This window comes from Rhineura floridana, chromosome 7 (genome assembly GCF_030035675.1).
Source record: "Rhineura floridana isolate rRhiFlo1 chromosome 7, rRhiFlo1.hap2, whole genome shotgun sequence".
Taxonomy (NCBI): Eukaryota; Metazoa; Chordata; class Lepidosauria; order Squamata; family Rhineuridae; genus Rhineura; species Rhineura floridana.
In genome coordinates, this window is record NC_084486.1 from 13,934,590 (window position 1) to 13,947,217 (window position 12,628).

Genomic DNA, 12,628 nt, shown 5'->3' on the forward strand with positions numbered 1-12,628 from the left:
ACAATAGTAGGCTGCCCTGCCATAAAAAATTACTAGTAACAGCACGGAGCCTGTCCATGTGAACTGAGAATACATAGAATGATGACCTCACTGGCTCTTCTCGCATCTGGAATTCACTTTTGATGAAGGTCTACTTCAGCATCTCTTCAGAGCTGTGTTTTCATTTGAGGTGGACTTTTAGTGGTAAAGTGTAGGTTTAAGGGTTGATTTTAATGGAATATGCATATTTGGTATATTCTTGATGACATGTAAATACTAAAATGTTTGTAAGCTGTTGTGAGCCTACATAGGTTATGGGAGGCTGTAAATCTGACTAAGTAACTCTTCAGTGCTGCCAAATCCACAATCAGAAGCACCTGATTTAATTTTGGATCTCTGGGTCCAAGCACTGACCAGAAATTACCCTGCTCAGCATGAGCTGTAATGAAATCCTGGCTCATGCTGGTTTGGCTGCAGGCTCATTTTCGCTAATGGTATAGCTTAGGAAAATGATTGGACTAAGCCCATTAGAAAAATTTACAGTTGCAGATTTTTGTAGGAGGATTGTGAACACAGCTGTCTTCTCTTCAATTATCACTTAAATTTGATTAGATTGAATGTTTGCATTCTTTTGTTATGCTTAACACTCTGCTCTCTAATTTTTGTTTGCTTACATGTAGTATGTTGAGTCTGTCTATATAGATGCATGGCTTTACAAACTGAACTTCCATAGTCTTGCAAGTTGGTGAAAATGCATTGCTTTGTAGGTGGGATCTTCAACAAGGTGATGCGATATATTCTATTCTCTGTTTACCACCACTATCACCACTTTGGTTTTCTATCTCCTCCAACAATCAGTCAGCATTTCATACCCACTGAGCATGAACTTTTTTCTTTCTTTTTGGAGCAGGGGGCAATGTGCAGTGCTTCTGTTCAGGGTCCCAGTTACTGAATTCCATAATAAATAATAATAATAATAATAATAATTTAATTTATAAGCCGCCTATCTGGCCGATGGCCACTCTAGGCGACGTACAATTTAGTTGCAATAAATGCATCATAATAAAATACACATAAAATACATATAACAGTAAAACTATAAATAAAGAACAATAGCAGTTCAGAGTAATAGGCGATTAGTCCTAAAAAATTAACCCTCCCCGGAAGTCCCAAAGGCCTGTCTGAAGAGCCAGGTCTTCAAGGCTTTGTGGAATACATTCAGGGAAGGGGCATGCCGAAGATCATACGGGAGGGAGTTCCAGAGAGTGGGGGCCACCACTGAAAATGCCCTCTCCCTAGTCCCCACCAACCTAGCTGTTTTAGTTGGTGGGACTGAGAGAAGGCCCTGAGTGGCTGATCTTGTCGGGCGGCATAATTGGTGGCGCTGGAGGCGCTCCATCAGGTCAACTGGGCCGAAACCGTGTAGGGATTTAAAGGTTAATACCAACACCTTGAATTGAGCCCGGAAAACAACAGGAAGCCAGTGAAGATCGAACAACACTGGGGTGATATGTTCCCGGCGGCGACAATTTGTGAGTCCACTCCTCCTGGTTTTTCATGACCCAACCCACTCAACATTCCATGGTCATTGTGCATGCTTGATCTTCACTAGGTTTCTTTTGAGGTCCTCCCCCACTTTTCTACTTTTACAAGAGTACTCCTGAACAGCTGATACCTCTCTTTTGCGCATGAGGTCACTATTAGTATATATGTTGGTAATGTGCATAAGTAGATGATATCGCCAGCCTTATACTTCCCTTCAGATTTGATATTACCATTTGCAGTCAGTGTTGCTTGGATCTAAATTGTGGCTATCATTTAATTGAAACATTCTGACCCAGGTTTGCAACACTAAATAGAAAAGTGTGGATACTTTGTCATGGCGTATCTATACTACAGATTTAGCCTAGTTTAATAACCCTTTGTCATGGTTGGATCACTTCCTGTTGAGTTTTAGGCTTTCAGTGGCTTTTTAGCTCCATAGCAGGTGGGGGGATCTATTTGAATGGTCCACCTCTGGAGGCTGATGGTTCCAGTCGTCTGGTTGCTAATGCCCCCTTCCTGGACTGGATAAGGTTCTTGACTGGGTAATTGCTAACCAAATCTATGCTTTCCTGGATGAGAGCTGATATTCTAGATTCATTTCATTCATGGTTTTGGCATGGAGACCGCCTTGGTTGCCTATATGATGACTTTCATTAAAAGAGAAATGGGAGAGTGTAGCTGTTGATTCTCCTTGCTCTCTCAGCGGTTTTCAATGCACTCAGCCATGGTATCCTTCTGGAGTGCCTTAGCTGGGTGTAGGTAACATCTTGCAATTTCATTCTTACTTAAATGGCTGTCTCCAGAAGGTAGTACTGGGGGGAGGGGTGTTTGGCCCCATGAAGCTTCCAGTGTAGGAGTTACTTTTATCTCTCATGCTGTTTAATATCTACATGAAACTACCGAGTGAGGTTTTGGAGTGTGTTGCCATCAATACACTGATGACATACAGCTCTGTTTCTCCATTACATCTCAAGAAGGCATGGCAAGGGATGTGCTGAGCTGATGCCTGGCTGTGGTAATGGACTGGATGAGAGTCAATAACCTGAAAATTAATCCAGATAAGACTGAGGCACTGTTTGTGGGTGGTTCCTCAGACCAGATGGATGGAGTGCAACCTGTTCTGGATGCGACTACACTACCCCGAAGGAGCAGGTGCTCTGCTTGGGGGTACTTCTGGATTCATTCCTGTCATTGGAACCACAATTTGCCTCTCATCAGCTTCAGCTGGTGGTCCAGCTTACAACCTTATCTGGATAGGGTAGCTTAGCTTTGGTTGTCTAGGCACTAGTAACCTTTAAGTTAGATTACTGCAATTAGTTATATTTGGAGCTGTCTTTGAAGATGATTCTGAACCTGCAACTAGTGCAGAATTTGACAGGCAGATTGACTGTGATCCGAACATGTAACTCCAATTCTGACTTGACTACACTGGCTACCAATGGGCCCAATTCAAAGTGTTGGTTTTGAATGATAAAGCTGTATGGCTCAGGACCTAAATACCACCTCTACCCATATGACCTCACAATCATCATCAGAGGGCCTTCTCTATGTGCCTCCTCTGAGGAAGGTTCAGCAGGTGGCAACAAGAGAATGGGCATTTTCATTAGTGGTGTGGAATGTTGTCCCCAAGAAGGCTCACCTGGCACCAACATCAGCTGAAAACATTCTTCTGGGCATTTGGTTCTTGATTTGATTTGTGGCCCATTCATGAAGTTCATCTTTTAGTAGGTTGAGGAAGGATATTATTCTTTCTTGTTGACTGTTGATGGATGAACACTTTTAGTACCATGCAAGGTTTTGTTCTTTTTGCCAATTTTTACAGTATCAGAGTATTTTAGCTTGTAAGTTGGTTTAAATTTTTTTTGTAAAAAGCAATGAATAAATTTAATTAATTAATAATAAATCCCTCTTCCTAGGGAAACCTAAGAACTGAAATTATATAATGGGAAGCTAGGGATCTATCATGAAAGCCATTGCAGTTAAACTGGTATAAAACTGTTATAAATTTGTAGTGTGGATACTCCAAATGTGAGTGTGAAGGAACTGGTGGGATGTAGTGACTAACAGCACAATGTGTATGCTTATTTTCCCATTGCATTCAATGAGGCTTACTTCCAAGTAGCTGTGCTTTGAATTACAGCCTAGTAATCAACATCCTATGCATGTTGATTCAGAAATAAGTTCCAATATATTTTATGGAACTTTCTCCCAGATATAGGGTTGCTGCCTTAGAGTATGAACTGGCAAGTCCTCAGTTCAAATTGTACCTCAGTTATAAACTCCCTAGGTGACTTTAGGCTCTTGTCACTCACTTTGCCCTTATCCCAGAGCTTGGAAGATTACTTTTTAAAAGTAATAAATTACAGTTACAATTACATGGCCCAAAAAAGTAGTAATTACCATTGCAATTACAATGGCTCTGAAAGTAACTGATTACTTTTTCTCAAAAGTAATCACTACAATTACATTTCAGTTACTTTTTAAAAATGCCTACAAGGTGCTGGCCTTGGCTGCTGCACATCTAAGTAGCCTAAAACAACATTACAAATAAACACACACATCCAGAGGTAGTAGAATAATTCTTTTTATCTGTAAGATAGTAATGGTGGTTTCTCCGCTGGTAAGGGAGGTGGGGAGGGAGGCAGAGGCCACTACTCAGATCTTTGCACGTCAAACCAAGTGCACCCCCCCCAGCCAGCGAGCATAATCTGTCTCACTTAACCACCTCCTGGACCCTGCCCTGCCACCAACTAAGGGACACTCGCCCAGGCAAACATTTTCCCCTGAGATGCAAAAAAGTTAAAGTACTACAAATGCAGCAAAATAGCCAGAGAGAGTGGTGGAGGCCACTTTGTGTGCCAAGTGCAAACACAATATTCACACACACATGTTATCTTTCAGCTCCACAGTTCTTTATCTCCATTCTGCTGCTGCTGCCTCCGAGTCCTCCTCCTTTATCCATGTTCTTGCCCTCCGGCTCCTTTTTCCCTCCACTCCATTCTTCACCACCACCATCCATTTTTTTAAACTCATTGTACTCATTTTGTTCTCATATACACCACAACATTCTATTCTATAAGCTTGTGTCTAGAACAAGGCACATTATAAACCCTTATACTTTATACCAGGGCCGGATTAAGCTGAGGAGAGCCCCTAGGCTGATTGGTGTTTGGGGCCCTCTTCTCCCTACCTTTCTGCTTTTTTTTGCTCAGGTTTGCCATCAATCAAGATGGCGGCTGAGGTTTCCCTAAGGGGCTGAAGCCTCTGCCGCCATCTTGGTTGATGGCAGCAATGTGCACATGTAGCACGCATGCATGCCATCAACCAAGATGGTGGCAGAGGCTTCAGCCCCTTAGGGAAACCTCGGCCGCCATCTTGATTGATGGCAAACCACAGAAAACAGCGGAGAAAAAGGTAAGTGAAGCGGGGGGATGGTGGGTGGTTCGGAAGCTCTTGTCCCGCGATAATTTTTTTCAGCTTATGCACGGGCCCCCAAGAGCTCTGGGCCCCTGGGCTTCAGCCTAATGGATAATCCGGCCCTGCTTTATACTGAGGTTAAGAAAGGGCTTAAGAATAGTAGTAAGTGCTGCACCAAGTTTTTATGAAAGTGGATTTTTGGCACAAAAGCTATCGTTTGCCAACAGAGGGGAGAAGCATACCACAAACCCTGCTGATCATTGCCTCCTTTAAAGGGCCCCCTGTTTTTTAAAAGTTGCACAGAGGGATCCTCATCCATTCCCTTCTCTACAAAACTCAAGCCTAGAGATGGAGAGGGATGTGCTGCTTTCTGCGCATAGTCTCCTTTAAAGTGACAACTGTTCATGTGGTCTATATGCATTCAGCTTCCACTTGCAACATTCAGCTTCACTGTGTGATCCAAATATCTTTTAAAAATTAAACACATTGTTCACCATCCTATGTAGCATGGGTACGTTATTTAGACCAGGGACAGCCAACATGGTGCCTTCCAGGTGATTTATATGACATCTCCCATCATCATTGAGCATTGGTCATGCTGGCTGGGGCTGATGGGAGCTGTAGTCAGCAACGTCTAGAAGGCACCACATTGGTTACCCATGACTTGGAAAATGGAAATGGACTGCCTCCCAAGTCGATCCCGACTTACGGCGACCCTATGAATAGGGTTTTTGTGGTAAGCGGTATTCAGAGGGGGTTTACCATTGCCTTCCTCTGAGGCTGAGAGGCAGTGACTGGCCCAAGGTCACCCAGTGAGCTTCATGGCTGTGTGCAGATTCGAACCTTGGTCTCCCAGGTCGTAGTCCAACACTCTAACCACTACACCACACTGGCTCTCATTATCTTCTTAAACTGTGGCACTCAGAACTGGACACAGTACTCCAGGTGAGAATAGGTTGGTACCGTTACTACTTGTGATCTGGATATTATTATTCTGTTGATGCAACCTAGAATTTCATTAGCCTTTTTAGCCACTGTGTTGCATTGCTGACTCGTGTTTAGCTTGTAGTCTATTAAACCTCTCAATCCTTTTTCACAGGTACTGCTGTAAAACTCATCCTGTATTGTCAATCTAGTTTTTCCTGCCTAACCGCAGAACTTTAGATTCATTTTGTTAGGTTTGAGCCAATTCTCTATCCTGTCCAGATCATCCTGAATGTTGTCTCTATCTTCTAAGATATTGGCTGCCTTACTCAGTTTGGTGTCTTCCCAGCAGCTGGCTTGCCGGGTCTGCTGAAAATGATCCATAACAATTAGATCTGGGGCTGCAACAGCTATAATTTTGTTACATATTAATATCCACCTAGCAGAAAGAGGTGAATGCCCCTTTCTTGCTTGGGCACAGAATAAACACTCTGGATTTCTTTAGCTGGGCAAGTAAGTGGTGCATCAAAAAGATGAGCATCAATTACCACTTTTTAAATAGTGTTTGTTTTGTCAATTTTTGTGCACAGCAAAACTCTTAAAGAAACAGGATTGAAACCAGGTACTGAGGTGATGAAGGCTGGAAGGACTGATTAGTGGGAAACTTAAAAAATAAGGGAATACTGTGGAACTGCGCTATTGATAGTCTTTTTAGTATCCGTGGATTTGGAATCTTTCAAAATGACACATGCCTATTGTATTTTGTTAAGATTATATATATATATATATATATATTTGGATTATATATATATATATATTTGGATTATATATATATATATATATATATATTTGGATTATATATATATATATATTTGGATTATATATATATATTTGGATTATTAACGGCTCATCCCTAGAGAGAGAGGGAGGGGGAGAGAGGGGGAGGGGAGATGGATGGATGAGGATGGGCGGCAGGGTGGGCATGCATGTGGGGGTTCATGGCGAATGGATGACACAAAACACACACACACACACATTTATGAGGCAGGCAAGAGCTCATCGTGCCATGTGCGTCTTCTGCTTGCAGAGTTAGGGAACAGGAGGGGAGGTCGCCTGCCCAGTGATAAAGACAGCGGCAGAGCCAGCAGCTCTCTGGCTGCTGTGGCTGCCACCACCAGGTCTCTGAGCAGAATGAGTGGGAGCGCAAGAGGCTCTAAGAGCAGAGAGCGCAGAGCAGGCAAAGAGGGAGAGCGGCTAGCACGTTGTCTCTGGTCCGCTGTGTGGACAGGGAGAGGCAAGGCTATGGGAGAAGGAGAAGAGGAAGAGGAGGAGGCAGAAGGGAGGCTCTCAAGCAGACAGTAGTAAACTCGAGGGGACAGGGCGGCAGAAAGGAAACAGACCTAGCCAGCCGCGTGCTGCCAAAGGGCTGGGACAGAGACAGGGCAGAAGGGGTGGCAGACGGAAAAAGAGGCAATGGAGATAACGGAGGAAACCTGCCAGAGGCAGGAGAAGAAGAGGAATTGTGAGTGAGGGAGTGAGCGAGAGGGGGTGGTAGGGCCAGTGTGCTAGCAGGCAGGCAGCGGTGGGGAGGGGGAGTGACATCCAGAGTGAGTCTGGAGATCACCCCTGAAAGCACCTCCATTCTGCTGCTGCCTCCTCCTTCATCCTTGCCCTTGGGCTCTTCCTCCACTCCTTTCATCACCACCGTCCACACTTTTCTCTCTCTCCACCTCCTCCCTTGTGGCCTCTTAACACAGAGCACGAGGGAAGAGTGACGCTGTGCAGAAGCCCAGTGTGAGGCATGTCTTTCATCCACCAATCACAACAGCAGAAGACTTCCCCTGCTTTCCCCCCTAAGTAACGTGCAATTGTAATCCGGAAACGTTACAGTTGCAGCTGAAAAGTAATGAAATTACCACTCGTTCTGTTACAAGCAAAATGTAACAAAGTTACCCACTTGTTACTCAAAAAAGTAATAAATTACAAGTAACTCGTTATTTCTAACAAGTTATTTCCAAGCTCTGCCTTATGTGCCTCCAAGTCAACTACGACTTATGGTGACCCTATAAATCAGTGACCTCCAAGAGCATCTGTCATGTTCAGATCTTGTAAGTTCAGGTCTGTGGCTTCCTTTATGGAATCAATCCATCTCTTGTTTGGCCTTCCTCTTTTTCTACGCCCTTCTGTTTTTCCAAGCATTATTGTCTTTTCTAGTGAATCATGTATTCTCATGATGTGTCCAAAGTAGGATAACCTCAGTTTCATCATTTTAGCTTCTAGTGACAGTTCTGGTTTAATTTGTTCTAACACCCATTGGTCTTTTTCTCAGTCCATGGTAACCGCAAAGCTCTTCTCCTACACCACATTTCAAATGAGTTGATTTTTCTCTTATCCACTTTTTTCACTGTCCAACTTTCACATCCATACACAGAGATTGGGAACACCATGGTCTGAATGATCCTGACTTTAGTGTTCAGTGATACATCTTTACATTTGAGGACCTTTCCTAGTTCTCTCTCAGCTGCCCTCCCCAGTCCTAGACTTCTTCTGATTTCTTGACTATTGTCTCCATTTTGGTTAATGACTGTGCCAAGGTATTGATAATCCTTGACAGGTTCAATGTCCTCATTGTCAACTGTAAAGTTGCATAAATCTTCTGTTACCATTACTTTAGTCTTTTTGATGTTCAGCTGTAGTCCTGCTTTTGTGCTTTCCTCTTTAACTTTCATCAGCATTTGTTTCAAATCATTACTGGTTTCTGCTAGTAGTATGGTATCGTCTGCACAATACTGACCTATTTTACAGAACTTGTCATATGTAGGACCAGCATCAAGGATTGGCATTACTGGGCACTGGCTGAGGCTCACACCCCCTGCAGGGGATCCAGTGCCAACTCCTGGAGCCTTCTGGCTACTCCTCTTTTCTGTCATTCCTTTTATCTGCCCTCTCAAAGCACGTAAACAGTGACAAGAATGGAGAGAGAAGCATTCTCCACTTACCTTGCCTTGTGCAGATTAGTCCCAGAAGAAAAAAGAAAGTGAATGGGCAGCAGTAATGAGGTGGGTCAGTGAGGGTATCTTGCCCAAGACACTCCCTAGAACTGATACTAGCTCTAAAGATTACTGACGCAATATATGTATGAACTACTGTGAATACTTGAAATGTGCTATATAGATGGCTAGTATTATTATTCATCCTTTCTTTGTTTCTTGATAGATGAGAGGCTAAAGTTGTAATCCTAACCCCATTTACCTGGGAGTAAGCCACAATTAATTCAGTAGGATAGTCTTCTGAGTTGACATAGTTAGGATTGTGCTGTTAATCTGGCAAATGTTTAGGCACTTCAGATTTAACTAGTGGAGCAGTTATTAACTGGCTCTGGGTCTTTGGGAAATTATTTTTTTTAAGGTCATAGGAGACTTTTCATCATAATATCGCCTAAAGCATCTTAATGTTTAACAGCTTAATTGAGAGGGATATATATGATTTATATCACTGATTATGGTCTCCCTTTTCCTCCCATTTTTTATCATGTTAATTCAGGTGGTGCTTGGAAAGTTATCAGTAAGTTGCCACTTTGGTTCACTGATTGGGGTGCTGGATCTGGACTTATGAGCCATTGATGAGGATCTCACTGGGGGGCCTTGGAAAAGCCACCATTATTCAGCTTCCCTATCTGTAAAATCAGAATAACAGTGACCTGCTTCCTGAGATTGTGGCAGGGATGATTAAGAGAAGGCTTATAAAGCACTTTGCATATATATAAAAAATGTAAATTTGCTGTCTATGTAATAAAGACATTTTGGCTTGCTTGACTGACTGACTGAGAGGAATAGGACATTTGTTAAGGTACATCCATGACAAATACTGAGCTGAAATTTGGTCTTGAATATACACACAAATTTCATTTTAAAAAGTTTCAATCTAAAATGCATTAGAACATGTTGCTGTTATAATATGATATGCTCCTTAAATACTGAGATGTGGCCTATATTGTCATTGTTTCCATGTTTAGAGATTATCATATGCTCCATCACAAGATGTGAAAACTGATAGTTATCCACTTTTTCTTTTTTATGATATTTCTGTTAGGAAAGACCTTGGACATTGTGGATGCAGGCATAGCTTCCAGCTTCCTTCCACTTTTTCTCCCTGTTTTCTAATTGACGGTGACCTCTTCAAAGAGTTAAAAGGTAATTATTTGCCCATTTAGGTATTCTGCCTGTTAAGTTTCTTCCTGTTAAGTTTTCTCATGGGGCAGGTGGGAAAGATGGGTGAGTTCTGAATTAGCTTGTGTGGAAATTTTTATTCTTACATCACTTCTTGGCACACATTAATTGCTTTCCCTCCCTTCACTGCATTTAATTTTTTTTTTAATTTATCAAAAGGAAGTTCTGGTTACATTTTGTACACACATTCCACTTTGTGTTTTTTACATGGACCTCATTATTTTTGAGGGTTAGTACAGGCATAATGCTGGGAGATAATGCAGAATCATGTGGCTCCCGCTCTCTTCCTCTCCTGCAAAATATTTCCTCTGCTGGCCTGAACTGTGGTCAAGCTTTAAATCAGGATTGATGTAAACAGCTGTCAGTTCTGACTAGGTTTTCTGTTAACTAGACTTTCTTAACTAGCTTCAAATCCTGGCTAAGAGGTAATCCTGGTTAGCATTAATCATAGTGATGCTGATGTGTAAATGTTGAGGCAAACAGAGGAAAGAGACAAATTTAGTAGATGCCATAGCCTGTTCCCAATAGCTTAACCATGGTGATGATTACTTCCGTTTGTGTGCTGCTTTGGCCCAAAGTAACTCACAACACATCGTATATATTCTACATAAAGAGGCTCATTGTGACAGTGTTTAAAAAGTCATCAGTTGCTCAGACTGATTACGTGTTTGCAAGGGTGAAGTTGCCTCTCATAAGTACCACATGTTTGAGCATGAAGGCCATCTAATAGAAATTTCTCTTTGCAACCTTAGAAGTAAAAACGGTATGTACCTTCTCTGAAAGAGCTTGTTGGTGGCTGCTTTAACACACCATTTTCAGTTTTGTGGTTCTTCATACAGTAGATCCCTGTTCATCTGTCTGGACATACCCATTTAAAGTATTTGAGTACTCAGAGGGTTGGATAACTAAGGATAGCTTTTACGTAGGGTTTCTGTGACACAGGAAATTCACAATTCATTGAATCATTGAGAGATGTAGTAGTTAGAAACAGTGTGAATCAAAAAAGACATCTCTCTTTCAGATATGGGCAAGGCTAGCAGAGTAAATTCTTCTTCTTTGGCAGGGGCTGCCAAACATTTTGGACCAGAGGGCGCATTTCAATTTTTGAGAGTATGCTGGGGGTACCAGTCACAAAATGGCTATACTAGGGCATGGCATAACACAAAATATGAGAAAAGTCACGGTGAAGCCTTTCCCACAATTGTATTTCCATACTAAAGCAGGCTTGACCAGTTGAATTTCTGCCTGCCATAAAGCTGTTAAAGGTACAAGAACCCTGTTTTTCCCATGCCAACCCCAAACCAAAACCTAGGCTGCCATCCAGTACCCACTTACCTGGATGTAAGCCCCATTAAACACAAAGAAGCTTTCTTCTGAGTAGACATGTATACCATTGTACTGTAAGTTAACTATACAGTGTATTCTTAATGAGTCCCTAGCCTTTAGCTAATGCAAAGCAGGAGACATACCTAAGCCTCTGTACAGTTTTCACACTTGTCTTTTGGAGAGAGAGGGATTCCTTGACATTCACCCACACTTATTGTGTAGTAGTATTTGCAGAAAGTAACTTCCAGGCACTTTCTGATCTCAGGCAAACACAGCACAGGAAATATGCATCCTGGTTGCTAAGGAAAAAGGAAGAGCAAACTATGGAGATTCCAAGGACTAGAAAAAAAGACAGAAGCAGGAAAAGTGCATTAAAAGGGAGGGCAAAACAGCAGTTCTTCAAGTTCCCAGGGATTATTATTGCCTGGTGTTCAAACAACTCATTTATCAGTCACAGCTCTCACTTCACTCATTGGCTAATAACACAGACAGACAGGAGCAGTAAAGCTGGCTCATTTCACAGAAATATCTGAGAAGGGTACCTGCATGTTTTATTCCATAACTTACTTTCTAGGAGGGGAAGAGACTTACTTTTTAAAACAATGAAAGCTCAGATCCTCAGCTACCTGCTGGGGGTATCACTGAAGGTCTTTGTGGTCACTGGAGTGCCAGTGGGTGACGGGTTGGCAACCCCTGCACTACAGGACAATTGATGGTAACTCATTTTGGGCAATAGGAGATGACAGTATAAGTATGAGCTGGTTGCCCCGATTCCTACATACATGAAATTCTGATAGAGCAGAGGCTAATTTGAGGCCATTTAATGCCAATGTGGTAGCTCCAATGTACTGTGCTGATACACAATGTACAATGTGCTGATATACATGTGGGTGTAGACATAAAAGTCTCCCGTAGCCAGTCAAGGGTGTCATCAAGAGCCCATCAGCTTAGGATATTGAAACAGTGGGTGCAACAGGGCCAACTCAGCAATAGCCCTGAAGCTCTACAATTAGCTCCCTGAGAGAGGTACCTCAAGAAAGGAGCTCCTTTCTAATTTTGAGAAAACTGTTGTCTCCTTTTTCGTTCAGTGCAAACTTTTGAAATTTGTATCTGCTGCATTTTTTGCTGCTGTTTTGCTGGTATGAGTTGTCTTTTAAGTATTTTTTAATTTCATTTTAAGCCATTTCAAATACAGTGGGAAGGGGCAG

The 12,628-nt window shown here is 42.3% G+C and overlaps 1 protein-coding gene across 17 annotated transcripts in view; it reads left to right on the forward strand.

The window, feature by feature from the left end:
- ZMIZ1 (zinc finger MIZ-type containing 1) overlaps positions 1–12,628 on the forward strand; it is a 621,029-nt gene that overhangs the window by 103,794 nt on the left and 504,607 nt on the right. For 16 of the 17 annotated variants that reach the window (XM_061634913.1, XM_061634912.1, XM_061634907.1 and 13 more), the window contains one exon: positions 9,958–10,058. The exons of the other annotated variant lie outside the window; for it this stretch is intronic. The gene's annotated coding sequence lies outside the window, so the exon portion shown is untranslated. The remainder of the gene's footprint in view (positions 1–9,957; positions 10,059–12,628) is intronic. 17 annotated transcript variants of the gene reach the window in all.